Here is a 13,895-nt window from a genome sequence, read left to right on the forward strand (position 1 = left end):
TCCCGGGTGTTGGCTCAAGATGTGAACTCTAGGCTCCTGGTCCAGTGCCATGCCTACCTGCCTGCTCCCATGCTCCCCACCTTGATTGTCATGGACTCACCCTCTGAAACTATAAGCCAGCCCCCAGTAAACCGTTTTTCTAACAGCTGCCTTGGTCATGGGTGTCTCTTCGCAGCAATAGAAAAGTCACTCAGACAAGGACCACATCAACTTCAGGCTCCTCTTCACTCTTCTTGGGCATAACAACTCAGACCCTAGGAAGTCTGAACCAAGGCTAGGCCGGCTCATGGAATACCCATTGCATTAATAAATATCCTATTTCCATGACAAAATATTTAACAAAAGCAGCTTAAGGAAGGGTTTGTTCTAGTTCCCAGATTGAGAGTATCTTGGTGGTGAAGGTGTGGCGGGAGCATAGGAGGATGAGGTAGCTGGTCACGTGGCATCCATAGTCAGAAGGCTCGGAGATGAATGCTGGTGCTCAGCTTACCGCCCTGCCACCCCCCACCTTTAATTCAATCCAGGACTCCATCAATGGGATAGTGCCACCGTGTTCAGAGCAGGTCTTCTCTCCACAGCTAACCCTTTCTGGAAATACCACACACACATGCACAGAGGTGTGTCTCCTATTTGTTTCCAAATTGAGTCAAGTTGACAAGGAATATTAATCATTCCTTGTCAACTTGAAACCCAAACGTACCATGTGTGTGTTTGTATATGTGTGTGTTGTGTGTGTGCATGTTCATATACGTGTATGTATGTACGTGGGCATGTGTATGTAGATTTGGGTGTATGTATGTGCTGTGTGTGTATGTGTATGCATTTGTGTGTATATATGCATATGTGTTCATGTGTCTATGCACTAGTGTGTATGTATGCATTAGAATGTGTATGCGCTAATGCGTGTGCATGTGTGTATGTGTGTATGCATATGTGTTCATGTGTCTGTGCACTAGTGTGTGTGTGTGTGTGTATGCATTAGAATGTGTATGCACTAATGTGTGTGTGTGCATGTGTGTATGTGTGTGTCTCAAATGTGAAGACCTGAAAGTGATGTCTGTTCTCTTCCCCAATAGTTCTCTACTTTATTGAGGCAGGTTTCCTTACTGAGCCCAGAGTTCACTAACTCCAGCTAGTCCAGCCAGCCAGCTTGCTCCAGGGATCTAGTCTCTGCCTCCTGAGTGCTAGGATTACAGGCAAGGCTCCACCCCTGCCCAGCTTTTGCATGGGTTCTGAGAATCTGAACTACAGCTGCATGTTTTTCAAGCAAACACTTTATCCACAGAGCCATCTGTTCAGCCTGTAAAATGTACCACTTTTAAAACCATAACATTCCATCCCTCTCGTCCTCAGACTCACAGCCATCTCATAGGCAAAATACATCCAGTCCAACCTCAAAAGTCTTTGTCTTCACAACCCCCACACTTCCAAAGCCCAAGGTCTCCGAGATTCAAAGCAATTTCTTTTTAAAAACCTTTCTGGAAACTTTTATTTAAAAAACAACCCACAAAACACAGACTTTTTCTGTGCTGTGTTGCCTTTTCCAGTTTGTTTAGTACTTAAAACTCGAAGCACTTAGCACTGTGTGTGGACCTGAAGCAGTCTAGCTTTTGGCAAGCAGGCAGGAAACACAACAAAAAATGGAATATAGGAGAAAAAGCAGACCGAATGCAGGGCACATCTGCGAACATATTACACAATTGGAAATTATGGTCTCAGTAAGAGTGACACAGTTTATATTTGAAAGGAACATCTGAGACCAGCCTACCTGATATAACAAGTCATTACATGCATTACGTCTAAAAAGTTTTGATTACACAGTGAATTGACAATCCCTGCTCATACTTCAAAAACATCTAAGCAGGGCAAAAATCCAAACAGAAGAAGTCTTTTTCTCTAAATCTAGTAGCTTCTTTCATGAACTGTTTGTTAAAAGCCTGAAAAGGGGGCAGGAGAGACGGCTCAGTGGCTGAGAGCACTGGCTGCTCTTGCAGAGGACTAGGCTCGGTTCTCAGAACCCATCCAGTGGCTCACAACCACCTGTAACTCCAGTTCCAGGGGATCTGATGCCCTTTTCTTACTTCTATGGGAGTCCAGCATGCACATGGTACACATATATACACGCAGGTAAAACACTCAAACACACATAATAAAATAAAATAAATCTTTTGTAAAGCTTGAAACAATTAACATCAGAAAAATCCATCCATACTACAACCACTTAAAACTGGCCATTTCTCGAGAAAATGGACAGAGCAAAAAGTAACTACTTTCTTTCCAAATGTGTCCAAGGGATATAATCTACTTTTGTTAGAAGGCTAAAACTATAAATGTTAAGATACTCTTTGAACTGTGAGCCCCATCAAATCAAACAAGGCATATGCTTCCATACACAAATGGCACAGATCCAGCATTTCTGTTCCAAATATAAGAAATGGAGCATCACACGTTAAGACTGAACCAAAGCAAGACTGAAGCTTACATGGTGAGACAACTACCACATGGTGGAGAGGAGAGAGTAAGAACTAGGAACATCCTCTGTAGCAAGAATCTTTTTTTTTTTTTTTTTTTAATTTTTTTAGTTTTGGTTTTTCGAGACAGGGTTTCCCTGTGTAGCTTTGTGCCTTTCCTGGAACTCACTTGGTAGCCCAGGCTGGCCTCGAACTCACAGAGATCCACCTGGCTCTGCCTCCCGAGTGCTGGGATTACAGGCATGCACCACCACCGCCCAGCCTGTAGCCAGAATCTTAAAAGTTCTTATTAATAAGCCGGACAGTGGTGGCGCATGCCTGTAATCCCAGCACTGGGGGGGCAGAGGCAGGCTGATCTTTGTGAGTTCGAGGCCATCCCGGTCTACTGAGCGAGATCCAGGAAAGGTGCAAAGCTACACAGAGAAACCCTGTCTCAAAAAAAAAAAAAAAAGTTCTTATTAATAAAAACAAACCCAGGCCAGGTATTGGGGTGAATGCTGGAAGATCAGAGAAGCAGAATAAGCCACAGCCACCTCACCTTGCCAATTCCTCAACTGATCCTGTTTCCTCAGACTGGAAGCCTTAGAGTCCTCATCCAGAATCAATCTCAGCTGAACTGTGCTGCTCAAAAGCCTAAAAGCTTAACCAGTTCTAGTTCTTGGTTTTCACACCTTATATACCTTTCTGCTTTCTGTCATCACTTCCTGGGATTAAAGGCGTATGTCACCATGCCTGGCTGTTTCCAGTGTGGCTTTGAACTCAGAGATCCATCTGGATCTCTGCCTCCAGGATACTAGGATTAAAGATGTGAGTGGCACCATTTTCAGGCCTCTATGTCTGTCTAGTGGTTGTTCTGTTCTCTGACACCAGATAAATGTATTAGGGTGCACGATATATTGGGGAACACAATACCACCACACTCCTCCAACAAGACCACACCTCCTAATCCTTACCAAACAGTTCTACCAACTGGGGACCAAGTATTCAAATATATGTGACTATGGGGGCCATTCTCATTGAAAGCACCACAGTTTCCTTGCAGGAAATATTCTCCTTGGTAGCTTTCTGGAACCTTGGTGTAAGTCTCTATGACTCCATAACTCTTACATTTTGTTGCCAGCAGAACCAGCACCTTGTGAACAATGCTTCCAAGTTCTGCTACCAGCTCAGGATGTAGTCTCCTTGACTGTGGCCTCCATGAGCCTTGGCAGCTGAACCTAGAAAAACACTTCCTTAAGTGGTTGTTGTGGTGGTCTGAATGAAAATGGCCCCATAGGCTCCTAGGGAGTGGCTTAGGGAATGGGACTATCAGGAGGTGTGGCTTTCTTGGACGAAGTGTGTTACTGTGGGAGCAGGCTTTGAGGTTTCAGGTGCTGTCTTCTGATGATGATGTAGAACCCTCAGCTACTTCTCCAGTGCCATGTCTGCCTGCATGCCACCATGCTTCACATCATGATGACATGTAAACCTCTGAAACTGTAAGCCAGCCCCCAATTTAATGTTTTCCTTTATGAGAGTTGCTATGGGGCTGGAGAGATGGCTCAGAGGTTAAGAACATTGACTGATCTTCCAGAGGTCTTGAGTTCAATTCTCAGCAACCACATGGTGGCTCACAACCATCTATAATGAGATCTGGTGCCTTCTTCTGGCCTATAGTTATACATGCAGACAGAACACTGTATACATAATAAATAAAATAAATTTTTAAAAAATGAGTTGCTGTGGCCATGGCATCTCTTCACAACAATAGAAATACTAACGAGGACAGTTGTTTTGAGCAGCAGGGCACACCTTACACAGCATCCTCAATTAGGCCTTTGATGGATAGGGTCTTCCTTTGGGGTACCTTTCCCACCATACTGGTAAAGAGCACAAAGCTTCTTCTTAACAACATTGATCTGGCTACCAATTACAGCTGCTTTCTCTGCACCCTCTTCTTCTGCATCTTTGAACTTGCCACCATCTTTCCTTGACAAACCTCCATTGTTCATAGCTTTCCACTCTCACTATAAGCTGACTAAGAGCAGTGAGCAGTAACCATGACACAACCTAGTTGTCTTGACGTTTCCTTCATTCGACAACTTAGTCTATTATGTTTGAACTCCACCTCTTCACATCTTCAGGACCCAGGCACAATGCATCAGTCCTTTGCCAAAATGTACTAGGAGTGGTTTCCAGCCCAATTCCAAATAGACTCTTCATTCCCCTCTGAAACCACATGAGCCTGTAAATGTCCTTTACCGTCCAGATTTCTCTCAGCACTTTGGTCTTCTGAACTCCAGCTGGAAAGGCCCAGTAATCTCTGCTTACCGTTTTCTGGGGTTTCTCTGGCCCACAGCCCTCACTCTTTCACTTTCTTCTCACAAAAACAATTCCAAAGGACTAAGAACCACAGGGTCACATTTCTCATAGCAACAGCCCCATGCCCAGCACTGTCTTCTGTATTAGCTACTTTTCCTGTTTCTACATTAAAATACTCAACACAAGTAACTTAACGGAGGGAGGGTTTCTTTTTGTCTCACAAGTACACCACAGTAAGAGGGCACATGAGACAGTCGAGAGGCAAACAGAGCGAATGCTGCTGTTCAATGTCTCTGATCCTTTTTATTTGGTTCCCCAGCCTGTGTGATGGAGACACCCCTGCTTAAGGAGGGTCATCCCTCCACAGTTAAACCTTTTTGGAAGCCCATCACAGACATGCTCAGAGCTAGGTCTCCTAGGTAATTCCAAACCCAGTCAAGTTGGGACCGAAGCATAGCCATCACATTCATTGTCTCAGATGCATTTCCTGGTGGAAGTCACTTTTTTCACTGTTGTAAAAAGTTGTCGCCCACAATCTGGGAGGGGTTCATCCTCAGTTCATCTTCTCTGGCGATGTCCTCCCAGATACTCTGTGGAGGTTTGAAAGAAAATGGCCCCCAAAGGGAGTGCCACTATTAGGAGGTGTGACCTTGTTAGAGGAAGTATATCACTGTGGGAGAGGGCTTTGAGGTCTCTTTTCCTCAAGCTTCCCTCAGTGTGACAGTCAACTTTCTGCTTCCTTCTGGTCAAGATGTAGGCAGCACCACATCTGCCTGCAAGCTGCCATGTTCCCCATCCTCGACTGAACCTCCAGAACTGTAAGTGAGCCACCTCAATTAAATGTTTTTATATATAAGAGTTGCCATGGTCATGGTGTCTCTTTGAAGCAATAGGAACCTAACTAAGACACACTCCCAGATGTGTGCCTTAATGATCTCCCAGGTGTCTGCCAGCCCCGTCAAGCTGACAGTCAAGGCCAGCTAACTCCCATTCACCTATTCAGACTCAGCTCAGGGACAACCTTCTCCTGCAAGCCTACCCCTTGTCTTAACTGCTGCAGGTCACCTCCCCTGGGCTGCCACAGACCCGAATCATGTCCTGCATCTGTGATTTTCAATGCACTCATCCCAGGGCAGTGAATCTTCAGGGCCACAAGCAGTGTCAAACGGGGCAGCCGCCAGAGGCACAAGCAGAGTGAACAAATCAGTGACCCCGGAACTTGTAGAAGGGGCTGCCGAAGTGCATCCCGTCACCCACATTAGTTAGATAAGGTTTATGCAAAATGTGGCCATTTGAAGGTAAAACAAGACATCTGTGTTAACTGTCCAAAAGCCCTAGTAATACTTCGCCATCCATCATAAGTAGCAGACATTTATATCTTCATGGATCTCCACATGCAAATGTGTGTGCCAACCATATCTACCAACCTGGCACCTTTCTGTGATGTCTTTCATGGACCAGTGAGTCCTGCAGGATAGGAGGAGGAAAACAAGAAAAGAAGAAGGCTCCACAGCCTGTTGTGTTTGCTACACCTCTATGAGATTATATACCAATCAACATGGCGGCTTCTTTCGACAGTATTGTCAATTTGACAGAATCTAGAATCACCTCAGAGAAGGGCCTCTGGGCATACCTTGGAGGAGTGGGCATCTTTTTATGTTAAGTGATGTGGAAAGCCTCATCTTAACTGTGGGCAGACTTGTGCCCTGGGCAGGGGATCCTGGACTGTGTAAAAAGGAGACAGTGAGCTGAGCATTAGCATGCACCCATCTCTGTCCTCTGTCTCCTGATGTAGAGGTGATGTGACCTGCTTCTTCCACTTCCTGCTGCCTTTACTCCTTTGCTGTGATGGACTGTTCCTTGAACCTGAGCCAGAATACACCCTTTCCCCTGTAAGCTGACTTCGTCAGAGTCTTTTATTACAGCATCAGAAAAAGAAACGAAGACATTTCCATTCCACCAGGACACACGCTCCTTGAGAACCAGCTCTGTTGCAGGCTAATTCCATGCATGTCCCAGAGCCTGGCACACTGCACCAGTTAGTTGAAGAATACATGAAGAAAACATGAAACTGTTTTTCAAGAAGTCTCTTGCAGGACAGTATCCTGAGACCTATACATGCTGCAAGAGGATGCCAGGGCTCTGCAGACTTTCAGGGCAGCCACGGCACTGATTTATCCCCGGGTCGAAGCACATTGACACTGGCGGGCAGGAGAAGCTGGGGAGCCTTCCTACCTTCTCACCACTACTCCACTGAGTCTCCTCTTGAGCTCCCAGTCCCACCACAGCCCCTCCCTCCAAGGCTCCAGCCCCCCCAGGCAGCCCAACTCCTGCTCTCTTAGCACTGCCACTTGTCTCTTTGTCCCTCTAGTCTTGGCATTTAGAGTTTCTTTCTGTCCCTCAACATGGTTTCTGATATCTGTTGAATGTGATCAATCTTGAGTTGGCTCTTTTCTTGTTCCTTTTGGGGGAAGTGGGAGTTGTTTTATTTTGTTTTGAGACAGGAACTCAGTATGTAGTCCAGGTTGGCTTCAAACTTGCATTTCTCTTGCCTCAGCCTCCTGAGCACTGGGATGTGAGCTACCATGGCCTCGTGTCTACTAGTTTGTGTTTCTGCTTTCTGTGGAGCTAAACACCAATCATGGGTAGAAGTGAAACCAATTTGTAAAGCCCTTTCTGCAGACAACCCAGTGCCTAGCATGTAATAGGTGCTCAGTCAGAATTGAGTAAAGGGATGGGTAGACAGATAATAGAAAGACAGATGGATAGACATAAGTAAGAAAATAGAAAAAGGAGAGAGGGAAAGAGAAGGAAGAAGGGAGAGAAAGAAAGAGAAAGGAGGAAAGAAAAAGAAGATAGAGGATGGATGAGAGGGAAAATGAGCAGATATGAACTGGATGAATGTACCAGTGACAGGACTATAGTTCAATGGGTGGAAAAGAGGAAAGAATGGATGGATAAGAGAATATGTGTGGTGGTTTGAATGGGAATGGCCCCATAGACTCATGTATTTGAATGCTTGGCCCACAGGGAGTAGCACTCTTAGGAGGTGTGGCCTTATTGGAGTAGGTGTGGCCTTGTTGGAGGAAGTGTGTCACTGTGGAGGTAGGCTTGGAGGTCTTATAAACTCAAGTCTGGCCAGTATGACAGAGTTTTTCCTTCTGCTGCCTGCTGACCAAGATGTAGGACTCTCAGCTCCTTTTCCAGCACCACGTCTGCCTGCACACTGCCATGTCCAACCCTGATGATTGATAATGGACTGAACCTCTGAAACTGTAAGCTACCTCATTAAATGTTTTCCTTTATAAAAAGGTGGTCATGGTGTCTCTTCACAGCAGTAGAAACCATAAGACAATACAGACAGATAAAGAGTGGGCTAATTGATGGAATGATGATGTAATGGAAGGAATATGTACTTAGATGCCTGGACAGAGCGGATGGACAGAGGAGTAAATGGATGGCTGAGTGGCTCTGTGGTTAGGAAAGTGGGTGGAGTGGGTGAGTGAATGACAGGATGGGTAAATGGAGGGTGAGTGGAGTGGAGGGTGGATGTGTGGCTATGGATAGTGTCTTAGGGTTTTTATTGCTATAAACAGGTACCATGACCATAGCAAGTCTTATCAAGGAAAGCATTTAATTGGGGCTGGCTTACAGATTCAGAGGTTTAGTCCATTATCATCATGGCAGGAAGCGTGGTGGCACACAGGCAGATGTGGTGCTGGAAAAGCAGCTTAGTGTTCTACATCTGGGTCCTCAGGCAGCAAGAAGAGAGTGAACCACCAGGCCTGGTTTAAGATTCTGAAACCTCAAAGCCCACATCCTGTGACACATTTTCTCCAACAAGGTCACACCTACTCCAACAAGGCCACGCACCTCCAATAATGCCACTCCCTACAAGGCTATGGGGACCATTTTCATTCAAACCGCCACAGATAGATTGGGTAGATAGATGAGTGAATGGGTAGGTAAATGGAGTGCATTGGCTGATGGGTAAACTGATGCATGTATGTGTGGATTGGGGGAATATGTGAATGTACGGACTGGATACAGAGGTGAGGAAATTGGCAGACGAATTCATGGAGGGATGAGTATAGAATAATATTGGGGTCCAGGCCCTCTATAGTTTACTCCCAGAGTTCCAGAAGAGATGTTACCAGCAGTGGATTAATTAATCTGAGGGATGTTCCAATGAATCTAAGTACACCGAGCTCTTTAGTCCATTCGCTTTATTCTTCTAAGTCAAAATCTCTCTACACAGCTTCAGTTCTGTTCTCACACTTAGCTCCTCTCTGTCCCTTCCTCTCCTGTCCTCTCATTGTTCTCAGTTCCTTCCATCTTCGTCCTCCCTCATCAGTTTAATCCACATATAATTCACAATTCTCTGGCTCTGCCACTTTCTGCTCTGGCGGGCAAGTCTTCTCCGTAGCTAGGAAGCCTGCATTATAACTTAATGCACCTGGTCTGTGAAAAAGGCCTTTTGTTCTGAGCTAATTGTTAAAGGGGAAGTCTAGAGATACCACTAGGGTTATGGAAGAAGAGAGGGTTAAAGCTTAATTTGCACAAGAAGCCAAACTTTGTGCCTAACATCCTCCTGACCTTGGCAATTGTGTCCGTATGAGTATTTACCTTATATCAGGAGACTAGCGGGTGTTCTGGAATCTTTATCTGTCTGCAGTCTGTCCTTGGAATTGAGAACTATCTAAAATAAAATGCTTTTATCTGGAGATGGCCCTAGCCAGGCATTGCTAATGACGATAACTACAGAAAGGCCTGAAATTAGGGGTTTGGCTGTGTGACTGCTTTTAGCACAATTTGGAGATATATATCCAAATACTTTAATTGTATAGGGAAAATTGTGCCCAATGAATAATCAAACACACTGTTCTAGGAATGGAAAAGCTACAATAGCACATGAGAAGTTCATAGCAAGAAATGATTAATATTCAAAAGCCAATATCACCAAGACTCCTTAAGCCTTGGATTTATCCTCTTTATCCAAGGAAAGGCCCTTGGCTTCTTCCAGGTATAACAGTCACAGTCAGCTGAATTCCTTCTACATATTTCTGTGGCCGACAGTAGATGAGTGGATAGGGAGATGCATTGATTAGATGAGTGGCTGGCTGGATGAATGGGTGGATGGATAGGTGGATGGATGGATGGAGTGGATGGATGGAGTGGATGGATGGATGGATGGATGGATGGAGTGGGTGGATGGAGTGGATGGATGGAGTGGGTGGATGGATGGATGAGTAGGTGGATGGATGGATGGATGGATGGATGGATGGATGGATGGGTAGATGGATGGGTGGATGGATGGATGGATGGAGTGGATGGATGGATGGATGGAGTGGATGGATGGATGGATGAGTGGTGGATGGATGGATGGATAGAATGAGTGGGTAGATAGATGGACTCGATGGGTAGATGAGTGGTAGATGGGTAGACAAGTACATGGATGGATGGATGGATGGATGGATGGATGGATGGATGGATGGATGAGTGGGTGGATGGATGGGTAGAGTAGGTTAACAGATAGACTGAGTGCATAGATGGGTACTCAAAACCTTCAATGGAAGGCAGTAACCTGGCTGGAAGGCAAGTCTGCTGCAGGGTTGGGAGAATACTGCATCAGGCAGAGAACCTGGCAGTTGGGAAAACACTCTGCATCAGGCGGAGAACCTGGCAGTTGTGTGTGTGAGGAAATTGGGGAAAGGTGAGAGTCTGGAGAGCTAACATCAACACTCAGCCACACTGCCTACAATCCTCCAAATAGCCAAATCCTCTACTCTGGTCCCAAGGTAATTTGAAGGTTTTGAGGTTCCGTGCCTGCAAGACTTAGAATTCCAGTGCTAGGGAAATGGACAGTCGGGAAAATGCTTCTATGCAAACAACTGGGAAGCCCTGAGTTCAATCCCCAGCACCCATGTAAAAGACAGAGTGACTTAAAAAAATAATCCTAGTGCTGGGAGACTAGGGGATCCCTGAGGCTTGCTGGTCAGCCAGTCCAGCCAAATCAGTGAGCTCCAGGTTCAGTGAGAGATCCTGCCTCAGAAAATAAGGTGGAGAGAGATTAAGGAAGGCAGCCACATTGACCCCTGGCCTCTACATGCATGTGAACACACAGATATGGAGAGAGAGAGAGAGAGAGAGAGAGAGAGAGAGAGAGAGAGAGAGAGTTAAGAGTATATGAGTATATTTACCATAGCTCTACACTGTCCTAAGCACTTTAAAAGGATTCTATTTTAAGCTGTGAGTGGCTCATGCCTATAATCCCAGTACAGTAAATGAGTGGGAAGGCTTGGATTTTGAACCCAGGCCAGCTAAGAGGATTCAGACTCCACACTTTTGAAACTTCTCCCAATTCTCAAGGAATAAAGTGTTCCACACATTTTAGCTTTCAAAGATCTGGTGCTCGCATCTGGAAAGTCTGGGCTGCAGGGGGCTGGGTAGCATTCCTGGAAAGACTGGGGGAGTGTCTATTGGCCCACAAGTGGAGAGAGGGGGAGACTGGAGGAGGTCTGGCTGGCGCCATTTAGCGGCCCTTGCTGATGCCAGGAGCTCAGCTGTCATTCTTGCTGTTAACCTTGGGGGGAAAACACATTTGTGGCAGATAACAGGAGAAAGGGTGTGCCAGCCCTCTGCCCGCCGCAGGCCTGATGGATGGGCTACATGGGCCCCCCCTGACCTGTGTGTGTACTGTTATCTGCTTGGCCACGGGAAGCTGTTCATCACAGCGACAGCTAGGCGAAGAGCACCTGCTGGGCCTGCATCAGCCAGAACCACCAGCATCCTGGGAGGAAAGAAGGGAGGTTATCCAGAGGATAGGGCAGAACAGGGTAGGGAAACAGAGAGGAAGGCTGGGGACCCAGGGCCATGAGCATCCCCAGAGCCAGGACTGGCCCCAACAGTAACACTGTATTCTGGGCATGATGCCTGGCTTCTTTCTGTTCCTGGTGGTATTTTGGAAGAGCTGTATGACCATGGGCTAGTCACTTGACCACTCTGAGATTCAACATGAGATTAAGCTTTACTAGATCCAGAGAATCACGTTTTCCTCTATCACCAATCACAAGGTCCTGACATTTCTGCCTCCCTCACATTTCTCACCATTTACTCTCTGGGGTCCAGACTGACAGCTCAGAGAGGGTAAGTGACTGCTGTATGGTCACACAGCACACCAGCATGCCACCAGGAATAGAAGCTGGATATTAAGTCCAGAACCGAGTGCCACAATGCTAATTTGTTGTTGTTACTGCAAAATCAGATGTACATTAACATCCACATATCCTGCCAGGATCTTCCTGTCATGCTCAGAAAAAATCTGCAATCCTTGCCAGAGTACTTCCAGCTCACCCATCACATCACCCTCTTGCTCACTCTCTCATCGAGTTCTAGCCACAATGCCATCTCACTTGGTGTCCTTGGCAACAGCCCCTCTCTCTCTCCCTCTGTCTCTCTCTCTTCTACCCTTCTCTCTGTCTCTGTCTGTCTGTCTCTCTTCTCCCCCTCTCTGTCTCTTTCTCTCTGTCTCTTTCTCTCTGTCTCTCTCTCTGTCTCTCTCTCTGTCTCTCTCTCTGTCTCTCTGTCTCTCTCTGTCTGTCTCTCTCTCTCTTCTCCCCCCTCTCTCTCTGTCTCTGTCTCTTTCTGTCTCTCTCTCTCTCTCTCTCTCTCTCTCTCTCTCTCTCTCTCTCTCTCTCTCTCTCTCTCTCTCTCTCCTCGGTATGACTGGCCAGCTCCCTCCCAGACACTGAGTTCAACTCCATGGGTACCTCCTGGGAAAGCCTTGCTGGCATACCCAGCCCAGTTTCACCCTGCCCCTGCTTGGTACCCAGATCTCAGCACAGCAGCTCCCCACACTCAGCACGGCCAAGCATGATGCTGTCTATTCACTTGTGTGTTTGCTGTCCTTCCCACACAAGGTCCAGTGCCCTGGCCTGGTGCTCCTGAAGGTTCTTCAGGATTGAACCAGATAGTGTCTCCTACCCCAGGACCTTTCCCTCTGCCTGGAAGCCTCCTTCAGCCTCCCCTTTGGTACCTCAGCTCCTGTTCACTTATGGGACCTACAGACCTGTCACCTGTGATGACTGCCTCAGCACTGCTCTGGGGGAAAGGCTTGGGACAAGTGGGGTTGATGCCACTCCTCTTAATATGAGATAGGTTATGACTTCTTATAACTATAGAATGTGGTATGACACGGGGACCCTTCTGCCTGAAGGCCAGGGATCCTGAGCCATTATTAAGTACAGTACACAGCAGGTGTCCTGAGGACCCCGTGCTGAAGAAGCTTCAGCCAGTCCCCGAGAGGAGGTCACAGAGGCTCATTTGGCCACATGTTGGGGGGGGGGGTCACCAAATCCTCTTAAGACCAGAATTGAGCCACTGGGTAAGGTCTTCTGAGCCTTAATGCAGAGAAACCCCAGGCAGCAATAGAAAGAACAGGGCTCCTTCTATCCAGCGCTCGTGATCCAAAGCCAATATCTGCCTCTCATCACCCTCCAATGCCCCCGAACGCTGGGTCAACCATGCTGGGGCTGATCTCGCTTTCTCTATCTCTCCCACTGAAGTCTGTGTCTTGTCTCATGCAGTGTCTCCAGCCACAAGCAATGCCTGACGCATTGCATTGATCTGGTCATTCCAGTCCTCTGTTACACCACCATGTACACAGAGATGGTCTCTCCTTGCCTAAACCCACACAGCAGAGCAAGAGGCGGCCCAGTTCTTCCTGACTCCTCTCTGCAGAGGGAGGGATAAGGATTCTAGGGAGACTCTGAAAGTGGGAGTTGAGGGGGCCACAAGTCCTTCAGCTTAACCTTTCCTTCCTCCTGGGAGAAAGGGGCCAGAGAGGGAAAGGAATGTGTCCAGGGTCACATCACAGCCAGAAGCCCCTCTGGACCAGGCTCAGCACAAAGCCCAGGCTGGAGAGAGGCAGAGGCAACAGGAATGATTCTCCCTTTGGGGAGAAAAGAGTCTGTACCTCTGTGTGTGTACAAAACGGGCCATGGCTTAGAAAAGCCACTATGGCCTCAACACTCCCACAAGACATTTCACACCAGCCAGAAAGATACCATTATGGCACTTTTCTCAAAAGGCCCAGACAGGCTAGATGGCACCGTGGGGTCAGGA

This window comes from Onychomys torridus, chromosome 4, assembly GCF_903995425.1.
Source record: "Onychomys torridus chromosome 4, mOncTor1.1, whole genome shotgun sequence".
NCBI lineage: Eukaryota > Metazoa > Chordata > Mammalia > Rodentia > Cricetidae > Onychomys > Onychomys torridus.